We start from the raw sequence: 19,254 nt of genomic DNA on the forward strand, positions 1-19,254 counted from the left end.
GATATCTTTAAAATTTATGTGGAAAAGAGTTCTGCCAATATTTTCCTCTAAGTATCTGATAGTTTGTGGTCTAACATCCAAGTCCTTGATCCACTTGGAATTTACTTTTGTATTTGGTGAAATACAGTGGTTCAGTTTCATTCTTCTGCATGTTAAACCCATTTTTTCCAACACCATTTGTTGAAGAGACCCTGCTTTCCCCATTAATAGCCTGGGCACCTTTGTCAAAGATTAGATGTTCGTAGGTGTGGGGGCTTACTTCTGTGCTCTCAGTTCTATTCCACTGGCCAGTATGTCTGTTCATGTTCCAGTACCAAGCAGTTTTGATAACAATGGCACTATAATACAATTTGAGACCTGGGAGTGTGATGTCTCTGGTTCTGTTCTTCTCAAGATTGTTTTGGCAATTCTAGGTCTTTTCTGGTTCCAGATAAACATTTGTATCATTTGTTCTATTCTAAAAAATGTGGTTGGGATCTTAATGGGGATAGCATGAAATTTGTATATGGCTCTGGGTAGTATATTCATTTTAATGATGTTAATTCTTCCAACCCATGAACATGGAATATCTTTACACTTCTGTGTCTTTTTCAATTTCCTTAAGTAGTGACTCATAATTTTCAGTATATAAGTCTTTCACTTCTTTGGTAGGTTTACTCCTAGATATTTTATTGTTTTTGTTGCTGTAGTAAAAGGAATTGGTTTCTGGATTTCAACTTCTTCTACCTTAGTGTTTGCATAGAGGAATGCCACTGACTTTTGAATGTTAATTTTGTAACCTGACACCTTACACATCATTGCCTGATGATTTCCAAAAACTTCTTGCTAGATTCCTTAGGTTTTTCTATGTTTATTATCATGTCATCTGCAAATAGGGAGAGTTTGACTTCTTCTCTTCCAATCTGTATGCCTTTAATTCCTTCACCTGCCTGATTGCTATGGCAAGAACTTCCAACACTATGTTGAATAGTAATGGTGAGAGTGGGCAACCCTATCTAGTACCTGATCTGAGGGGAAATACTTCCAGTTTTTCACCATTGAGTATGATGTTGGCTGTAGGTTTGCTATATATAGACTCCACTATCTTCAGGAATTTTCCATCTATTCCCATTTTTTGTAGTGTTTTGATCATAAAGGGATGTTGTATTTTGTCAAAGGCTTTCTCTGCATCTATTGATATGACCATGTGGTTTTTGATCTTGCTTGCATTGATGTGGTGGATCACATTGATTGATTTATATATATTAAACCAACCTTGCATGCCTGGGATAAACCCCACTTGGTCATGGTGAACAATCTTTTTAATATAGTGCTGTGTCTATTTGGCTAGAATTTTGTTCAATATTTTCGCATCTGTGTTCATCAGAGATATTGGTCTGTAGTTTTCTTTTTTGGTTGTGTCCCTGTCTGCTTTTGGTATCAGAGTGATGTTGGCTTCATAAAAGCTGGAAGGGAGTATTCCAGTGTCTTCAGTCTTCTGGAAGACTTTTAAAAGTAGAGGTATTAGTTCTTCTTGGAAGGTTTTGTAGAAGTCATTTGTAAAGCCATCTGGTCCAGGACTTTTATTTTTGGGAAGATTTTTGATAACTATTTCAATTTCATTATCTGTGATGGGCCTGTTCATGTTATCTACTTCCTCTTTACTTAGTTTTGGAAGTTGGTAGGTATCTAGGAAGTTGCCCATATTTTCCAGGTTCTCTAGCTTGGTGGCATATAGTTGTTCATAGAAGCCTCACATGATATCTTGAATTTCTGCGGTGTCTGTTGTGATATCTCCTCTTTCATTTACTATCCGATTTATTTGGGTCTTCTCCCTTTTTTGTTTTGTGAGTCTGGCTAAAGGTTGGTCGATTTTGTTCACTCTTTCGAAGAACCAACATGTAATTTCATTGATCTTTTGTATGGTTTTCTTATTTTCAATGTTATTGATTTCTGTCCTAACTTTATTGATTTCTGTCCTTCTGCTTGTTTTAGGGTTCCTTTGTTCTTCTTCTTCTAGGTCTTTAAGATGTGCAATCAGGCTGTTTATTTGTGTTTTTTCTTGTTTCCTAATGTGTGCTTGTATGGCTATGAACTTTCCTCTCAGTACTGCCTTAGCTGTGTCCCAAATATTTTGATAGCTTGTGTCTTCATTTTCATTGAACTCTCAAAACATTTTGACTTCTTCCTTTATTTCCTCTATGACCCACAAGTTGTTAAGGAGTGTCCTGTTGAGCTTCCACATTTTGGTACTCTTACTAATCTTTTGTTGATTGTTAAATGTTTAATTCCACTGTGGTCTGAGAAGATGCTTGGGATGATTTCAATGCTCTTAAACTGGCTGATGCTGTCTTTGTGGCCTAACATCTGGTCTATCCTTGAGAATGAGCCATGTGGACTTGAGTAAAATGTGTATTCCAGTTTCTTGGGATGAATGACTGAAAATTTTCAATATTTCTAGTTTATGTATCTCCTCATTTAGCTCCCTCATGTCTTTATTAATTTTCTCCCTGGATGATCTGTCAAGTTGAGAAAGTGGGGTGTTGAAGTCCCCTACTATGACTGTGTTGCTGTTAATATATTGCTGTAGCTCTTTCAGTAGACATTTGATGTATTTAGATGGCTTCTCATTGGGTGTATAGATGTTAATAATTGTTAAGTCCTCTTGATTGACTGATCCTCTGAGCATAAAGTAGTGTCCATTCCTATCTTTTTAAATCTTATCTATTTTAAAGTCAGATATGAGAATATCTGTTTTGTGGGCCATTGGCCTGTGTGATATTTTTCCATCCTTTCACTTTGATTCTGTTTGTCATGTTGAGTTAGGTGGATTTCCTGTAGACAGCATATTGTTGGGTTGTGTTTTCTGATCCATCTTCCTACTCTGTGCCTTTTATTTTATTATTTTTAAAAATATATTTATTTATTTATTTATTCGTCTTTGGTGCCCTTGTTGTTGTAGTTATTATTGATGTCATTGTTGGATAGGACAGAGAGAAATGGAGAGAGGAGGGGATACAGAGAGGGGGGGAGAAATATAGACACCTGCAGACCTGCTTCACTGCCTGTGAAGTGACTCTCCTGCAGGTGGGGAGCTGGGGGCTCGAACCAGGATCCTTATGCTGGTCCTTGTGCTTTGCGCCACCTACACTTAACCCTCTACACTACCACCTGACTCCCGACTCTGTGCCTTTTAATAGGGCACTTCAAGCCACTGAAATTTATTGATATCATAAATTGAAGATATTTTAATGTCATTACTGTAGAATTTTAGAGTGCTCTGATATATGGCATATTTATGGTGGTCTGACTGTTTATAGTGCACCTTTCAGAACTTCTTTCAGGGCAGGCTTGGTGATAGTTGATTCCTTCAACTATTGCTTGTCTGAGAAGGTTTTTATACCTCCATTTAGTCTAAATGACAGTCTAGCAGGATACAGTATTCTTGGTTGAAAGCCTTTCTCATTGAGTACTCTATAGATGTCTTGCCATTCTAAAGTGTTTGTGTGGAGAAGTCTGCTGCTAATCTTATGGGTTTTCCTCTGTAGGTGACTCTTTGTTCTTCTCTTGCAGCCTTCAGGATCCTTTCTTTATCCTTATTCCTTCCCATTCTAAATATGATATGTCTTGGTGTCTTTAAGTCTGGGTTAATTCTGTTTGGGACCCTCTCAGATTCTTGAACCTTTATGTCTTTGATGTTGTCTAGACTAGAGAAGTTCTCAGATACTATGACCTGAAGAATGCTTTCTTCCTCTCCCTCTCTTTCTTCCTCTGGTAAACCAATAATGCGTATATTGTTTCTTCTGAAGTCACCCCATAGGTCTCTGTTGTTGTTTTCAGTATCTCTTAATCTCTTTTTGAGATCTCTTACTTCTTTTGTAGTTGTCTCTAATTCATCCTCGATCTTGCTAACTCTGTCTTCAACCTCTTTGATTCTATTCTCTCTCCTCTCTACTGTTTTCTGGAGTTCATCTATTTTGTTACCCTGTCCCGATACTGTTTTGGCTTGTTAGTTGTGTTCTAAGCTCAGCTATTTCAGCTTTCAGTTCTCTAATAACCTTGAGATAATTAGTGTTTTCTTCCAGAGTCTTATTTGTTGTTTCTGTATTTCTGATGACAATTATTTCTTTTTTTAAAAAAATATTTATTTATTCATTTTCCCTTTGTTTTTGCTCTTGTTGTTTTATTGTTGTAGTTATTATTGTTGTTGTCATTAATGTCTTCGTTGTAGGATAGGACAAAGAGAAATGGAGAGAGGAGGGGGAGATAGAGAGGGAAGAGAAAGATAGACACCTGCTCGTTGTAGGATAGGACAAAGAGAAATGGAGAGAGGAGGGGGAGATAGAGAGGGAAGAGAAAGATAGACACCTGCAGACCTGCTTCACCGCTTGTGAAATGACTCCCCTGTAGTTGGGGAGCCGGGGGTTTGAACCAGGATCCTCTCGCCAGTCATTGTGCTTTGCGCCACCTGCGCTTAACCGCTGTGCTACCGCCTGACTCCCGACAATTCTTTCAAACTCCCTACTCACTCCTGTGCTTATTTCCTTAGCTAGTGTTTGGATGTTGACCTCATTATTTTGTGCTTCACCCTTTGGGGGACTTTTAGCTGGACTCTTGTCCTGGTTCATTTCTTCAATATTTCTTCTTGTTGGTTTAACCATTTTATATATTATGTTATGAGTTCCCTCTCTCAGTACTTTTCAATTACTGACCACTTTTGCCTGGATTGACTTGTGTCTAAGTAAGGTAATTAAAGTATTCACAGTTGTGGAAGTTAAGTTGTTTCAATAGTATTTTAATCCCTGATTTGGAGCTCAGTGACTTAAAAGTCTCTTTTGTGCTTTTTCTTCCCTGTAGGCTATGGAAGCCTGAGGGCTTTTAAACTATAAGTAAGCTTCTTAGCTTAATCACTGACTGCTCACCAAGAGATAAAGCAGGGTGTAGCAGATATAATCCAGTGGTTATGCAAAGAGACTTTCACAGCCTTACCGCTATGCCACTGAGGTATAGGTCTTCTCCTGAGTTTCCTCGTTAGTTCTCTGTCCCATGATGTCAGCCCAGGCTCCCTGATGCTGCTCCAGATTCTGAGGGCAGTAGCAGTGGAGACTCAGAGTTGCACTTGGTGAGTCTCAGGGGAGTCTTCTCCTCCCTTCAGCCATCTTTTTGTTGGTGAGACAGGCTGGAGGTAGTGTCTCAACTGATAAACTGCTGGACTTAATCTCTCCCTAGGCTCCTCTCTGTCCACCAGCTACACGTGTTTGCACTCACCAGTGATTTGGTGTGTTCCTGAAGTCGTTCTAGTCCTGCCTTGTTTTGGTACCAGGTGGTCTCCTTTGGTATTCCTAGTTGATCTAGGAGAGGAGAGGAGAGAAACAGATCTGCTGCTGCTCGTAGCCTCTGGAAGTCTTTTATTGTTATTGTTATCAATGTCATTGTTGTTGGATAGGACAGAGAGAAATGGAAAGAGGAGGGAAAGACAGAGAGGGGTAGAGAAAGACACCTGCAGACCTGTCTCACCACCTGTGAAGCGACTCCCTTGCACATGAGGAGCTGGGGACTTGAACCAGGATCCTTATGCAAGTCCTTGTGCTTCGTGCCATAAGTACTTAACCGCCTGACCCCCAGCTTCCCTGTTCTTTATCCCTCTGGGAGTATGGACCCAAGGTCATTGTGAGGTGCATAAGGTGGAAGGTCTAGCTTCTGTAATTGCTTCTCTCTTGAACATGACCATTGACATGTTGATCCATATTCTCAGCCTATCTCTTTCTTTCTCTAGTGGAAAAAGAGATACTCCAGGACACATTGGTGGGATTGTCTGTCCAGGGAAGTCTAATTGGAGTCATGGTAGCATCTGGAACCTGGTGTCTGAAAAGAGAACTAACATATAAAGCCAAACAAATTGTTGACTAATCATGAATCTAAAGGCTGGAATAGTGCAGATGAAGAGTTGGGGTGGGAGTCTCCATCTTGTAGATAGCTAGTAGACATGTTTTAGTTATATTCCAAAGGGCCCGTGACTATACTAGTTTTTTTCTTTTCTCCTCTGAGTCTGAAACCTGATATGTAGGTGGATCCAAGTTATTGTCTGGGGAGATGATGTCATGGCTGGGAAAAGTACCAGAAAGGAGGATCAGGGAAGAGAGTAGCTCCCCAATATGGGAAAAGAGTATGAATATTGTTGACTGTAAACCCACTGATTTAATGTGATCTGGGGCCCATAATTAGCTTAGGATCCATGTGACCTCTGCATCCCTGTAGATCTGAGCTCACATTCTGTGGTTATGAGTAGGAACGTTCCAAGCTGCCCCAATATCAGGACCCATCTTCCTCAGGTGTAGCATAGTGTATGAGGATGGAACACTCTCTACCATTGTTGATCCAAGTTGAGGGCAAAATCCTCTGGGGGCCCACAAAGGGGCAAAATCCTCTGGGGGCCCACAAAGGGGTCTATTGTGTTGTTCCTGATAGAGATGACTGGTAACATTGGGAAGAGGGATTTATTCGCATTCTAGGCCCATCAAGTCTGTTTGGGAATCTCAGGATCCCTGTCTAGGGCCCCAGCTGATACTTTGTTTTTTTCTTATCTCCAGGGTTATTGCTGGGGCTCAGTGCTGGCACTATGAATCCAGTGTAGCCATCACTTTTAATTGGTCCACAAAATCTAATCAGTAGAACAAACTGTAAGCTATTTGGTCATTTCTCAAATGTTTCTTATTCAGGATATTTTAATTTTCTTTCAATACTAAAATAACAATGCAGGAGTCAGGGAGATAGCTTAATATGTTAGAGCATAACATGTGCATTCCTAAGACCCTAGAAGCCCAGGTTCAATCCCTAGCACCATCATAAGCCAGGATTCAGTGGTGTTCTGATATTTCTCTCTCTGTCTGCCTTTCTTGTCCATATATAAATAAATAAATGTTGTTAAAATTTCGTAGGCTCTTGCCGGCTGGGATAGCTTCACAGCGGGTAACAGAGACGCGGAGACAACGGCTGGGCAGGGAAGCTGTATTTCTTTATTCAGGAACAACGATTCACAAACTAAGACAAACTAATTACCAAACAGAACTCTGCTGTCTCTTTGCGGCGGCGCAAGCACTCTTTCCTTTTCTGTAACTCGGGAACTCTCCAACTCTCGAACTCAGGAACTCTTTCACTCTGGAACTCTGGAACTCTACTCTGAAACTCAAGAACTCAGGAACTCAGGAACTCTCGGACTCTCGGACTCTCGGACTCAGGAACCCTCTCTTGGGGTTCCTTCGGGCGGGGCCAAGCGGGCCCGTGAAATTAGCAGGCCTGATCCAATTCTCTTGGCGGGGGGAGGGCTAGAACAAGCCAATGTAAAGCATACACACACAGCCGGCTCTCCACCGCGTGGCGCAGGGCACTGGACGCATGATCCCTCCACGCTGCTCGGCCACTGCGAGCAGGGCAGCAGACATGGCAGGGCCATGGGGCAGGGCCGCGGCGGCCTATCATGGCCGCCACCCATGGGCACCTAGGCCCACGCCTTCTACAAAGATGGCCTGCCTGCCCTCTTTCTATGAATTCTGGAACCATCCCGGGCCTCCCGGAACCCCGGGCTCCCTGCTGAAACTGGGCACACGAGATCTCCAGCTGCTGGTCCGGTCTGAAGGCAGACAAGCTGGAGTACGCAGAGATTTGTGCAGAGATCGCAACCTGCAATTCCTAGAAGTGGAGCTGCACGGGAAGCCACCTCCGGATGGTGAACCCCCCCCAACAACTAAGACAGTACAGATTTAAATTCATGTTTAAAATGACATGTCTTCGTAACAAAGGTTTCTCTCCTTGTGTATTAATGACCATGTTTATGTGTATGTTTAAAGTTTGGTAAACAGTAGCTTTAAGGCTAAATTCTTACTAGTCAAAGATAAATGAAAAAGGTTTTCAACGTAATTCTCATAAAGATAAAAATTAACTTACATTTAAAGTCTGAGGTAAAAATTAGTTAACAATCAATATATTTTAACTAAGTTGGTCTAAACAAAAGGTTAAATAGACTTGTTGATATGTAAAACACTACCTTCTCTATTAGAAATGGTAGATCGCACAATGACTATGCTAATTATTCTCATGCCTGAGGTTTCCTCTCCGGCCCACACCTAGGGTGTGTCTCCATCTTGAATGGGTGTAACAAAAGGTGAAAAGACGTTGTTGATATGTAAAAGTCTCAAATTCCTTCTCTATTAGAAACGTTGGATCCTGCAGTAGATATGCTAATAACAAGTTTTGTTTCATAGTAAGTAAGTTGCAGCCAGCTGCCTGTGGGACCCTAGGCCGTTCCCCGCCCCCATGCAATTGCCCGTCGAGGCAAGTAGCCCCCCAGAGGCAAGAAATGTTTTTTTTTTCAGATATGGCCCCCTCAGGCCTTCCCTTGGCAACATGCTGGTTTTTGTTATATATGTTTCTGTTCACCCCACACCCTTGATACTATAGTCATTTAGTTAAAAAGAAAAGGGGGAATTGTCGTATGCTTTACATTGGCTTGTTCTAGCCCTCCCCCCGCCAAGAGAATTGGATCAGGCCTGCTAATTTCACGGGCCCGCTTGGCCCCGCCCGAAGGAACCCCAAGAGAGGGTTCCTGAGTCCGAGAGTCCGAGAGTTCGAGAGTTCCTGAGTTCCTGAGTTCTTGAGTTTCAGAGTAGAGTTCCAGAGTTCCAGAGTGAAAGAGTTCCTGAGTTCGAGAGTTGGAGAGTTCCCGAGTTACAGAAAAGGAAAGAGTGCTTGCGCCGCCGCAAAGAGACAGCAGAGTTCTGTTTGGTGATTAGTTTGTCTTAGTTTGTGAATCGTTGTTCCTGAATAAAGAAATACAGCTTCCCTGCCCAGCCGTTGTCTCTGTTACCCGCCGTGAAACAAGCCAGCCTGGCAAGAGCCTCCAAAATTTTAACAACAAATAAATATCTTTAAAATGAAATGACACTGCATATAGTCATATCAAAATGAAATTGGTAATAAGAAATAAGAGCAATATAAGACTTGTACAATGAAATGTGCAAAACATTGCTAAAATTTAAAAGATATTCATGCAGAAATAGTTTATGTTCATGAATTAGAAGGATAAATGTTGATATAATAGTAATTTTCTCAAAATTGATTGGCATATTCAACTTTATCCCTGTCAAACTCTTTTTCTTTTCTTCTTTCTTTCTTTCTTTCTTTCTTTTTTCCAGATATTGACAAACTGATCCTAAAACTTATATGGAAAACACAAGAGACCCAAAATAGGAAAATAGGTAAAACAATTCTAGTTAAGGAGAGCAAAGTAGAAACTTATATTTCCTGATTTAAAAATGTACTGATGAACCATATAACAAAAATACTGTATTACTAGCATAAGAATAAATCAATGGGGGAGGGGGTGGACAGTGCCACACCTGGTTAAGCATACATAGTACTAAGCACAAAAATCCACGCAAGGATCTAGATTTGAGCCCCCAGCTCCCCACCTGCTGCAGGGATGCTTCACAAGTGGCAAAGCAGGTCTGCAGATATCTGTCTTTCTCTCTCCCTCTGGAAAAAAAAAAAGGAAAAAGAAAATAAAATTAAAATGGCCACCAGAAGCAGTGGATTTCTAGTGCCAGCAGCCAGCAGTCAGCACCCAACCACAGCAGTAATCCTGGAGGCAAAATAATAATAATAAATCAATTGGGAAAAGAGTAGATGAACGAAGTATAGGTTAATGGACCAGAATTGAGAGTCCAGAAATAAACCCTTGTGCTTATGATAAATTAACTTTTTTTTATTTAAGAAAGGATTAATTAACAAAACCATAGGGTAGGAGGGGTACAATTCCACACAATTCCCACCACCCAATCTCCATTTCCCACCCCCTCCCCTGATAGCTTTCCCATTCTCTATCCCTCTGGGAGCATGGACCCAGGGTCATTGTGGGTTGCAGAAGGTAGAAGGTCTGGCTTCCGTAATTGCTTCCCCGCTGAACATGGGCGTTGACTGGTCAGTCCATACTCCCAGTCTGCCTCTCTCTTTCCCTAGTAGGATGGGTCTCTGGGGAAGCGGAGCTCCAGGACACCTTGGTGGGGTCTTCAGTCTAGGGAAGCCTGGCCGGCATCCTGATGACATCTGGAACCTGGTGACTGAAAAGAGAGTTAACATACGAAGCCAAACAAATTGTTGAGCAAGATAAATTAACTTTTTAAAAAATCATAGAGTGAAAGAAAACATCTACAAACATTCTGTATCTGATATAAGATTTTAGTTAGGATATATTGGCAAACGCTAGAAGAAGAAGAAGTTAGGATATATAATGAACTCTTACAGTCCAATAAAAGATAAATAAGTCTATTAAAATGGGCAAAGGACTTTAATAGATATTTTATCAAAGAGGATGCATGAATGGCTAACAAACATAAAAGGCATCATTAATCACTGCAAGAATGCAAATCAATGCCACAATGAGTTGCCATTTTATAGCCATTAGCATGGCTATAATTAAAAAGAAAAATAACAAGTGTCAAAGTTATGAGGAAATTGCAACACTTATACATAGCAGTGGCAATGTAATCATGGTGCAGTCACTTTGGAGAATAATTTATCAGATTCTTGAGGTGTCCAACGTAGAATGATCATATGGCCTAGCTTTCCATCACAAGGAATCCAACAAGAGACTTGAAAGTGTATGTTCACACATAGAAGTTCATAGAAGCGTTATTCATAATAGCACTCAAAGAACTGTATTAATAATCCATGTGCCCGTCAAAGGTAAGTCGAAAAATAAAATGTGTTATATTCATTTAATATTGTTTGACATAAAAAAGAAGAAAGTTTGGGGACAGCAAAATAGTTCACTTGGATAGTGCACTGCTGTGTTTTGTGATATAAGTGACCCAGATTCAAGTCTGGTCCCCTGCATTAAAGAAAGCCTCAGTGTTGTGGTCTCTCTCACTTTCTCTCTGCCTCTCTATATCTGACTCTATCTCTATTTGAAAAGAAAAAAGAACGAGGAGATGCAAAGAGAAGAGAAAAAAAGAAACCTTATGGCCAGATAGGTGTAGCAGCAACCAGAGTGTTGAACTTAAAATCATGAGGTCCTAAGATTATGTGCCAGAGTGATGCTCTGCTTTTTGTTTCTATCTTCCATGCAAGATATTCCATACAAGATATCTAGAAAAGTCAACTCCATAAGACAGAAAATAGAATAGTAGTTACCAGGGATAAAAGTGGGAATTGACATGAGAGATCTATTTGAAATGTTTGAAAGTTCTTTTTTTTTAATAATTCTGATTTAAAAATTTTTTATTATCTTTACTTATTGGATAGAGACAGCTAGAAATCAAAAGGGTAGGGGGAGATAGAGAGGGAGAGAGAAAGAGAGACACCTGCAGCCCTGCTTTACCACTTGCAAAGCTTTCCCTCTGCAAGTGGAGACTGGGGCTCAAACCCGGGTCCTTGAACACTGTAACATGTGCGCTCAACCAGGTGCAACACCACCCGGTCCCGAAATGTTTGAAAGTTCTAAGATTCATTTATGATGATGATTTTACAATTTTGTAAACTCATGCAAAGTTATTAAATTGTATTATTAAAACCAATGAAATTTATGGTATGCAAAGTGTATTTCAATAAAGCTGTTGAAACTAACACTGCACTTCACATCTCTTAAGCAGAAAACTATTTTTTAAAAATATTTCTTCCATATATAAGGAATTTTTGGATAAAGGGGCCCAAAATATTAAATAAAAGAAGGAGGCTCTCTTTGATAAATGGTGCTGGGAAAACTGGATTGAAACATACAGAAGAATGAAACTGAACCACTTTATCTCACTAGAAACAAAAGTCAACTCCAGATGGATCAAAGACCTGGATGTTAGACCAGAAACTATCAAATACCTAGAGGAAAACATTGGTGGAACAGTTTCCCACCTAAACCTCAAGGACATGTTTGATGATACAAATTCAATTGCAAGGAAGACTAAGACAAAAAGAAATCAATGGGACTACATCAAATTGAAGAGCTTCTGCATAGCAAAAGAAACCATCACTCAAACAAACAGACCCCTCACAGAATGGGAGAAGATCTTTTCATCAGACAAGAGATTAATCACCAAAATATACAAAGAGCTCAGCAAACTTAGCAACAAAAAAGCAAATGACCCCATCCAAAAATGGGCAGAGGATATGAACAAAATATTCATTACAAAAGAGATCCAAAAGGCTAACAAACACATGAAAAATTGCTCCAGGTCACTGATTGTCAGAGAAATGCAAATAAAGACAACATTGAGATACCACCTTACTCCTGTGAGAATGGCATACATCAGAAATGACAGCAGCAACAAATGCTGGAGAGGTTGTGGGAACCAAGGAACCTTGCTGCACTGCTGGTGGGAATGTAAATTGGTCCAACCTCTGTGGACAGCAGTCTGGAGAGCTCTCACAAGGCTTGACATGGACCTTCTATATGATCCAGTAAGTCCTCTCCTAGGGATATACCCCAAGGACACCATAACACCCAACCAAAAAGCTATGTGTACACCTATGTTCATAGCAGCATAATTCATAATAGCTAAACTTGGAAGCAACCCAGGTTCCCAACAATAGTTGAGTGTTTGAGAAAGCTGTGGTATATATACACAATGGAATACTATGCAGCTATTAAGAACAATGAACCCATCTTTTCTGACCCATCTTGGGTCAGAAAGACAAAGATGATTGGGGTGTCCTGAGATTCCGAAACAGACTTGATGGGCCTAGAACTCGAATAAATCCCTCTCTCCATTGTTACTGGTCATTTCTACCAAGAACAACAAAATAGACCCCTTTGTGAGCCCCCATAGGACCTTGCCCTCAAATTGGATCAACAATGGTAGAGAATGTTGCATCCTCCGAAGGGAGGATGGACAACATACCCTATGCTACACCTGAGGAAGATGGGTCAATACTGGGGCAGCATGGAATGTTTCTACTCGTGACCACAGAATGGGAGCTCAGATCTAGAGGGATGCAGAGGTCACACAGGCCCCTAAGCTAAGTATGGGCCCCAGATCACATCAAATCGATGGGGTTTACAGTCAACAATATTTATACCCCTTTCCAATATTAGGAAGCTACTACTCTCTTCCCTGATGCAGCTTTCTGGTACTTTTCCCAGCCATGACATCATCTCCCCAGACAATAACTTGGATCCACCTGCATATCAGATTTCAGGCTCAGGCAAAAAAACAAACAAAAAACAACATTAGTGTAGCTACAGGCCCTTTGGAATATAACTAAAATATGCCTACTAGCTATCTACAAAATGGAGGACCCCCCCCCCAACACTTCATCTGCACTATTCCAGCCTTTAGGTCCATGATTGTTCAACAATTTGTTTGGCTTTGTATGTTAATTCTCTTTTTAGCCACCAGGTTCCAGGTGCTAGCAGGATGCGACCAGACTTCCCTGGACAGACAACCCCACTAAAGTGCCTTGGAGCTCCATTTCCCTAGAGCCCTTCCCCACTAGGGAAAGAGGGTGACAGGCTGGGAGTATGGATCAACCTGTCAAAGCCCATATTCAGCGGGGAAGCAATTACAGAAGCCAGACCTTCTACCTTCTGCATCCCACAATGATATTGGATCCATACTTCCAGAGGGTTAAAGAATAGGAAAGCTATCAGGGAAAGGGATGGGATATGGAGGTCTGGTGGTGGGAATTGTGCAAAGTTGTACCCTTCTTGTCCTATGGTTTTGTCAATGTTTCCTTTTTATAAATAAAAAATAAAAAATAAAGTATGTTTATGAGTATGGGATGATCCCACTCATAAACAGAAGTTGAGAAAGAAGAACAAAACGGGAAACTCAAAGCAGGATCTGACTGAGTTTGGAGTAGGGCACCAAAGTAAAAATCTCTGGGTGGAGGGTAAGGGTACATGGTCAGCTTCACTGGGGGGTGGGGGTGGAAGGATGGGATAGGACACAGTCTTTTGTTGGTGGGAATGGTGTTTATGTACACTCCTATTAACTTGTAGTCATATAAATCACTATCTAATTAATATGAGAGGGGAAAAATTGATTGAATGTCTCAAACTTTTCAATACACAGACCATAGGCTGAGTCTTTGAAATGTTGACTCTCCTAAAAGCTTAGACCAAGAGAGCAGAAACAACCAGTGGTGTTACTTTATAAAATACAGATATATGTGTATATATATACATATATGTATATATATATATATATATATATATATATATATATATATAATATCAAAGCACCTAAATGTAAGGTCATGTATGATACAGCTAATCCTAACAATGGGATTTTCAAAGTCAAGCCAATTGCCAAATAATTTGACTATAGCAATAAGTATCTTAAACCCTTAAATACCTTCTTAAACCCTAAGACAGCAGGAACCTCCTGCTTCCTCTATAAAGCCCAAATTTCCCCAAGTTCTGGAACCTCTAAGGTGAGGCTCACTTTCCAGTGTGCTGCTCTCAATTCATATCAACTGATACTGCATCTGCTGACCCCAGCCAATTCAATGCAGTGAATACCACCTTGGCATGCTTCACTTCAGAATGTGTCAGAGACTTCAGGCATGGAATGTCAACCCTTCAGCATCATTACTCGCGTGAGACCTTTCCTTTCTCATAGGACTCCTTAATTCCATTTTGGATAATCCACTTCCTAACAAAGCCTCAAAACCTAGATATACAGCAGGTCCCATGGGATAGGGCAGATGTACACATGCATCCATAAATTAGGGCAAAATATATACCTGAAATCAAAAGTGCACAATAGTCTGCAGTGAATCAATAAATGAAGCAAGCAAGTAGAAAGACCTAAAAAGACACCTTAAAGTACCTAATGAAATAGTTCCTACTTAGACCTAGATACCCTCCTCACCTACTTCCTTTTACACTTCCCTCAGTCACTCCAAAGCTAACCTTATCAAAGTAAGGACTACAAAAACTGAATAAGGGCAAGAGACTGGCATACTTTAATGATGACTTTTCAGTCACTAACAGGCCACCCCATCAGCTGGGGTCCTAGTTGGGGAGTCCTGGGATTCCCACACAAACACAATGAGCCTAGACCTCCAATAGATCCCTCTCCCCATTATCACTGGTCATCTCCATCAGGAACAACATAATGGGGGTCCCCATAGGAACTTGACCTCAATGTGAATCAACAATGGTAGAGAATGTTCGATCCCCTGAAGGGGGGTTGGATAACATACTCTATCTACCACCTGAAGATGGGTCCTGAAATTGGTGCAACTTGGACTGTTTCTACTGATGACCACATAATGCAAGTTCAGACCTCCAGGGATATAGAGGTTGTATAGGCTCTGATGCTGAATATGAGCCTCAGATCAAATTGATGGGGTTTACAGTCAACAGTATTTATACCCCTTTCCCATATGTGGGAGATACTCTCTTCCCTGATATAGCTTTCTAGCCCTTTTTCCAGCCATGACATCATCTTTCCAGATAATAACCTGGGTTCACCTGCATATCAGATGTCAGGCTCAGGCAAAAACTAATAAAGTGTGGGCCCTTTGAAATATAACTAAAATAGGCCTACTAGCTATCTACAAAACGGAGACTCCAAATCTTTATCTGCACTATTCCAGCCTTTAGGTTCATGCTTAATCAACAATTTGTATGGCTTTACATGTTAACTCTTTTTTAGCCATCAGGTTCCAGATGCTAACATGATGCCAACCAGACTTCCCTGGACAGATGACCCCACCAATGTGTCCTGGAGCTCCACTTCCTCAGAGCCCTGCCCCACTATGGAAAAAGAGAGGCAGGCTGGGAGTATGGATGGACCTGTCAACGCTCATGTTCAGTGGGGAAGCAATTACATAAGCCAGACCTTCCACCTTCTGCACCCCATGGTGACCCTGGGTCCATACTCCCAGAGGGTTAAAGAATAGGAAAGCTATCAGGGGGAAGGGATGGGATACGGAACTCTGGTGGTGAGAATTGTACCCCTCTTATCCTATGGTCTTGTTAGTGTTTCCATTTTATAAATAAATAAAGTTTTTAAAAATTATTATTTCTTCCTTATATAAGGGAGATAATTTTTTAGCCTGCTGCCTGATTTCCTAAAGTCTATGAGCTTGTTTCAAGTTTTAGATGTAAGTCACCTTTAATTTTCCTCCTAGGAACTGAGATATTTCAGATCCTTTTATAGACTGGTAAAGTTTTAGTAGGGCCCTTTGAAAATAGAGACATTACACAGTTAGGGAAACTGAGGCCCAGGGAAATGAAGGGATTGACCAAGGTCGCACATCAGTGCCCGGCACAGGCTGCCTTTAAAATTCCAACCCCCAGAGAGCCAAAGAAGAACCAGAGTCAAGGTAGCCCAGGCATCTCCTGGATTCTTTTCTGCCAACTTCTCTGGAGACTTTTATGATTCTTATTCCTCTAGCTTTTCCCTCTTGGGTGTATAAGTAGAATCTTATTTTCTAAGTATATTAGAAAGTATAGTCCTGTTTACTAGCAAACACTTAATGTTCTTTTCTGTCTATAGCTTCTCCTCCCTGCTATCCCAGAAGAGATAGAAAAGACCTTCATCTGGCTAGAAGTATGGTTAGAAGTGGGCACTGACGAAATCTAAATGTTTATTCTTTTAAAATATTTTTTATATTTATTTTCCCTTTTGTTGCCCTTGTTGTTTTCATTGTTGTTGTAGTTATTATTATTGTTGTTGTTGTTGTTGATGTCATCATTGTTAGATAGGACAGAAAGAAATGGAGAGAGGAGGGGAAGACAGAGAGGGGGAGAGAAAGATAAACACCTGCAGACCTGCTTCACCACCCTTGAAGCGACACTCCTGCAGGTGGGGAGCCGGGGGGCTCGAACTGGGATCCTTCTGCTGGTCTTTGTGCTTTGCATCACGTGTGCTTAACCCACTGTGCTATCGCCCGACTCCCCTAAATGTTTATTCTATCCTCAGGAAGTTTTTGTGGGCTCCTAAGAGGACTCCCAGCAGAGTGGTGGATCTCCCTAGCTGATCTCTCATGACAACCACCACTCTTATCTCGGCACTCCCAAGCCTCCATTCAGCTCTCTCTGCTCATGCTGCCCTACCTTTGGAGGAAGCCTCTTGCCAGGTGTCTTTCCAGAAGGCACATAGTCACCTTCAAATGTGTCGCTGTCACCATCAGGGCAAGAGTAGTCCATTTCCAGAACAACTTGTGAGTGAACCACTGGATTCTCTATATAAATTAGATAGCACCTTTGATTTTGACCACATACTACAAGGTAGAAATTTACAAACACACACACACACACACACACACACACACACACACACACACACACCACTCCCTCCAGTGATGAGTAAACTGAGGCCAAGACACACTTGGTATTAGAATCCAAATTTGACCCCCAAAGCTTTTATTTCTTCCACATTAAGGGCCCTCTTGGCCAGACCTGGGTTGTTGCCATCATTGGTGGCAAATATTTAGAGAGCACCTGGCAATACTGAGACAGGTCAGACCAGGCCATGTAGGCAGCCTGGAGCCCAAGGTTGGCCAAAGGGCAGGTACAAGAGGGACATGGGATAGCTCAGCCAATAGGATAGCTCATACACCCAGAAAAAGGATATCTGGGGGGAAAATCACCTCTACAGGCAAGCTCAGGGTCTAGGACACTAGGATGATGCAGTAATACTTGGGAGAGATGTCTTTGAAGGACTGTGGGAGGAAAAAATAGGAGAGAAGCAAAAACTCAGGTTATGCAGTGAATCAGAGTCCATTGTCACCACCTTTCACTGTGGCCTGAGACAAATTGTCTCTCTATATGTGTCTCTGTTTCTCTATCAAGAAAAGGGGATTGAACTTGGTAAGAGATCTTTCTGGCCCCAGGCCCCAGCAAGCTGGACCTGCTACACAAATTCAGCCCAGATGGAATCCCCATGTGCAGATCTGTAAACAGATTATGACCTCCAGTCTGGGAGGGATAGGCACAGTGGTTCGTGAACACTTCAGCCCCTCCCTGAGCTCCCCGGCCTCTGCCAGACAAGATTGTGGAAATTTCCTCTCAGCCCTGCAACCCAGCCCAGGCAACCTGGCTGTCTTTTCAGGGTCAAGTAGAAATTTCTACTCTCCCTTGACAAGTGGTAGAAGATTCAATGCCTTGCTATGGAATGGGAGATCAAAGCAGTGGTTACAGGCTTGCAGGAGCATGGGAGTGGAGGGAACGACTAGAAAACTGGGCTCAGGGCACAGATAGCTTATCGGGGGCTTAGGTTTCCTGGTAACATGTGTATTTAAGGAAAACCTCATCCATTGGGTGCTGGTCTGCCATGGGCATAGGACAGAGTGGACACTGTCGCTGACCTTCAAAAGCATATTTTCTTCTCAAGGAGAAAGAATTTATATTGATAATGTGGATAAAATGAAACAGGATAAGGGAATATAATCTGGAAACAGCTGTTGTGCAGAGTGAGATCAGGGGAGACTTTGCTGCAGATAAGAGGATGTTTGTTGCTTGTCAGGGGGAATGGCACGTACAAAAGCCCCGAGGCAGGGGGCATGTTGAGGGCGGCAGGCTGGGGCAGTATAGATGCTGATGAGATCAGAATTTCCTTCCCAAGATTTGAATTAGTGCTATTGGAGTCCAGGTTTTGGGCAATGGGGTGACAGGTTCTAATTTACACATTTATTTATTTAGCAACCGAGGGCTGATATAGTAGTCCTCCTCTTGTCTGCAGAGGCTATCTACTAAGCCTCCCCACCCCCACCACCACACCAGAGGATACCTAAAACTGCGGGTAGTAATTTTTTATTTCTTTATTTAATTTTTGTTGTTGTTGCTAGGGTTTCCCTGCTTCAGGTTGACTTTTTCTGATAGAAGAAAACAGAGAGTGGCCTAAGAGGTGGACCAGTGGATAAGACACAGGACTTTCAAGCATGAGGTCCTGAGTTCAATCCTCACTATTGCATGTGCCAGAATGATACTCTAGTTCTTCCTTCCAGGAGCTGGTACAATAAAATAGTGTTGGGCTCACAAGCACGAGGTACTAAGTTTGATCCCTAGCAGCACCTGTACCAAAGTGATGTCTGGTTCTCTTCCTCTCCTCCTATCTTTCTCATTAATAGATAACTGAAATATTGGGGAAAAACTTATTCAAACACGATCTCTTTATCTCAGAATAACTTATTATAGGTACTACTTTCACATTTGCTCTTAGTCAAAAGGGCTGGGTGATGGTGCATTTGGTAGAGTGCACACTTTACCATGCCCAAGCTCTCGGGTTCAAAGGGGAAGCTTCATGAGTGTTGATGAGGTGCTGCAAGTATCTT

Source organism: Erinaceus europaeus, chromosome 13 (assembly GCF_950295315.1).
Source record: "Erinaceus europaeus chromosome 13, mEriEur2.1, whole genome shotgun sequence".
Classification (NCBI taxonomy): domain Eukaryota; kingdom Metazoa; phylum Chordata; class Mammalia; order Eulipotyphla; family Erinaceidae; genus Erinaceus; species Erinaceus europaeus.